Consider the following 4,293-nt stretch of genomic DNA (forward strand, 5'->3'; position numbering starts at 1 on the left):
TGGCAAAGAGCTTTAAACAGGATTGATCCTCGAAATCAGCTTTTGGTAATCAAAGACTGTATTATTTAAACACCATCAAGGGTTGGTAATTATTGTATTTATTGTTGGGGTAAATAGATAGTTGATAATTAAGTTTTAGCAGAAAGCAGCTTCTTTGTAAATGAACATTCATAATGTATAATTAATTCTCCCAATAGTGTGAATGAAACAGAAGATAATGCTAAAGATAGCAATACAAACATTGGTCGATTTTACATCTCTGTGGATGCATAAAAAATGTATTAACTTCATGGACTTTTTGTTTCTTCGTTGATAAAGTTTTTCGATTTGAAAGCCTGTTTTGGAAGTATCTGTTTGGACCATGCCTTCGAAATATGTTTTAAAGTTTATGCCTTCTGTCTGTCATTATTGTTTATAGAGGTAAAAGTAAAAGTCATTTAATATTTAATCATATCATGGCTTTGCTGTGAACAGTGCTTGGCAATTTGCGGAAGTAGTTGGTGTGGACCATGGTTCGTATTCCAGCGGTTTTGAAGACTACATCATCGTAAAAAAAATATACTAAATAAATAGAACTTCTGTAACAAGATACTTTTTCACAGTCAGTGTTAGACTAATACCTCGTAGGAATACAGAAAACTTGACCAATGATCCCATTGTTTACATCACTGAAACACCGTTTTCCGCCTGTACCGGAAGTGGATAGCGAGCTGTCATGGCGGCTCCAGGCCTTTGTATGGTCTGTGGTCCTGACAGGCCCACGTGTGATGACTCTGCTGGTGCTGCGTTCCCACGGTCATTGCTTACCGACAGGTGTTTTGTTACCTGTTGATCAACATGCAGACTGGCAAGAAGTCACGGACACACGCACGTGCATCTGACTCCAGGCTACATTCCAAACAACAACCTCTCGCTTCTCTCTCAGCCAGATGTCCATCCATGTTCACTACATAACTGTTCACGACAGTTTCTCGTCTCCTACAAATTAAAATGCCTTAAATATGATTATGTTGATTTCTGTTGTCGTCTAAGATCAACTAGCAATGAACCTACAAAGTTTGTGCTGAGCTTTTGGATTTCTGGATCTTGCAAAAGGTGAGTCTTGCCATCCTTTCTGACCGTAGCATTTACCTGTAAGGTAAACATGTCGAGTAAACATGGCTTTTGTGCGATTCATAATGCAGTCAACAATAAAGACTTAACAGGTATCCAGATAGCAAAATGATTTTTTTTTAAAGAGCGACAAATTCTACTGAGTTTGCAAGAAAATCTTAGCTCTTGTGAGAGTTTTTTTTTTAATTTTCCCGTTACCTCACAATTATCTACTCGCTGATGGGCCAATTGTGGGTTAGGGTTAGGCTCAACATTTTCAAACTGGTTGCGAACGCCAGAAGTAAAGATTTAAGTAAACCAATACTTGCTTTTCTAAAAAAAATACAAAGTCACTAATTCATCTGCATTTATGTAATAAATTTAAAGCAGCTGTATGTTTTGTTAACTCGCTACATACTTGAACTTAATGATTGAATCAGCTTAGTCTCTAACGATGTTTAGTGCTACAAGATCAAATAAAAAATTATGGGAGAGATACATCGTACAGCCTGAGCATTTGGGGTCATGAACGGTTAAAGGTCGAAAACAGTAAGTTTTTTTTTTCTTCAGATCTCGGTCCACCCCCTTATCCTCCCCATCGCTGTCTTGATAAAAGCAGGATGGCAAAGTTTTGTCTCTAAATATATTTTGCTCACTTCAAGTCTGTACTTCAATGGCACGAGGCTCTGAGTCAGGTTTAAAAGCACCGAACGGCGAAATACCCAAAAGTGAGTTGTTAACCACTTACTATAGGATATGTAAAGGCAAATGTTTTATATGACCATCGTGGAAAGCTTTGCTGTGTGCCGACAGATAACAGTCAAGAACGTCCTTAAAGAACAAATGTCATTCGGAGACAAATGTGTCAAGGGTGTCTTTATTGTCAGGTCTGGATTCTTGTGTGGACGTCACTGGTCAAGAGCTCTCACCACTACTACTTTAATATTTAACATCACAGCTTTCATAGACCCCTAAGTCTGAATGTCTAAATAACCCTTTTAACTTTGAGGATCATGTGATGGCAAAGCAACTATTGGGTGCTACACCTTCAAAGTAAAAAACTTTAGTGTTTGTGTGTTTGCGCGCGCGAACACGCTGCTGTTTCCTTTGACAACCATCTGCTCCCTAAGGGAGCTTGGTCATAGTTTTAACATATCCTTGTGGAAGTAGCACAGAAACTAAATCACTCTGTAAAGCAGGTCACAAGCCTATAACCAGAAAACACATGCTTTTTAATTACAATCCTATCTCACATGTTGACCCGCGAGTCATCATTTTGAAATGAGTGCCGTAGTCTCACGATCACGATGTTGCGTGCTGCCTATTAAATCATGACTACGGTCTTAAAATTAATAATAAATTATTTTTTTAGAAAAACAACCATATCAAATACATTTAAAACATTTTATTTCATATCTTTTCATAGCATGTCAATCACGGACATTCAAAATGTCAAAATGACACCCAACACCTGTCTCGAGAGGCCATGGCCAGGTCCCTGCGATCCATGGTGTCAAAAACTTGGGATCCAATCCTTTTGCGCGGCTCAAACTAATTCGCGGATTACTACACGGCAGTTAAATGGCCCTGCACTGTATCTACATACATATATCAAATACGAGTAACAACACACACACAAAATATCATAAATGTCGCGAGCGATGTGTACAGAGACGGCGAGGTGAAGAAGAGGTTATCGAAATTGCGCGTGACGTAAATGAGAGGTCACAGCGGTAGGTGGCGACATCATACACCAACTTATTTGTTTGTTCTTGATAAGAGAGATGAGGTGGAGATACTCGTGCTTGTTTGGAGTAGTTAGGGAGAGTGAGATGATTGTGTCGGAATGTGGAGGACACTGTAGGGTGAATAAAATGAATAAAGTCCTTGTCACCTACAGTGGCTTCACCGGAATTCTTACAGACATACCCGCTTTTAAATGTTGTTTCGGGTTAGCTGAGATGTGTGACTAAAATAATAAAATGTCACTATTTCTTGAAGGTACGAACAGTTAATTTCAACTTAATCAGGCAAAAGCTCCTTTTAAATTAAATTCTTTGGAATAAAGGTATTTATACATTATTTCGAAAAACGGCCAAAATCCAGTGATCTGAATAAACTTTTTACTTGAAAGAGATGCGAGGCATGCAGTTAAACGAGGGAATACTTTAATCAGTGAGTGACAACACCTGTGCAGACTTTTACACAGAATGAATATCACTTTTGTTTGTCTCTCATGCGTCAGGTAGATATAAGCTCAAATGTAACGAGTAAATGGTTTGTGACGACAGATCCGGTGTAAATATCTTTTCAACAAAGCATTCCATACTTCTTGCTACCAGATCTTCTTGCTTAAATTGTTAAACCGACGAGATGGAAACATTGGCAAAATAAAGACACAGAAAGAGGAAAAATCGAGACAGATGAAGTAAGTGAAAGTAAGAAAAGAAAAAAACAACAACAAAGAAACAATGAAAGCTGCAGAGGGAGAATAGAAATCCCCCAGAAAAAAAGATAAGAACAAAGAAGTTATGAAAAGCTTTTCATACAAGATCTGAAAATAGAAGGGACAGAAATTAGAAGCAGGATATAACACCATCAAAGAATGTCACACATGACATGTGGACCGTCAGTATGTAGACAGGTGCGAGCTCGGTGTGGTGAGTGTATGAGTGTGTATGTGAGAGAGAGTGTGAGTGTGTGTGTGAGAGAGAGAGAGTGTGTGTGTGAGTGTGTGTGAGTGTGTGAGAGAGTGTGAGCGAGTGTGTGTGAGAGAGAGTGTGTGAGTGTGTGAGTGTGTGTGAGAGAGAGTGTGTGAGTGTGTGAGAGAGAGAGAGTGTGTGAGTGTGAGCGTGTGTGAGACAGAGTGTGTGAGTGTGAGTGTGTGAGTGTGTGTGTGAGAGAGTGTGTGTTAGTGTGTGAGTATGAGTGTGTGTTGTAGTACAGCCATTCGCCGAGTAACAAGACACTTTTCTTGTCACTGATGAACAAGCGACACTTGGACTTTCAGTCCCATAAATCAGCGAGCAGCGAAGAAAAAGCTAGAACATGAGAGCTCCTTACACACCTTCAAAAACACACACGAGCACATACACACATCCAAGCAGGCACGCGAATACTCACGCATCCTAACACGCACACACATGCACACAAACAGACGAGCGCACAAACTCAGAGAAGTATTCAAGTAAATAGTAAACG

The sequence above is a fragment of the Pomacea canaliculata genome, linkage group LG4, assembly GCF_003073045.1.
Source record: "Pomacea canaliculata isolate SZHN2017 linkage group LG4, ASM307304v1, whole genome shotgun sequence".
NCBI lineage: Eukaryota > Metazoa > Mollusca > Gastropoda > Architaenioglossa > Ampullariidae > Pomacea > Pomacea canaliculata.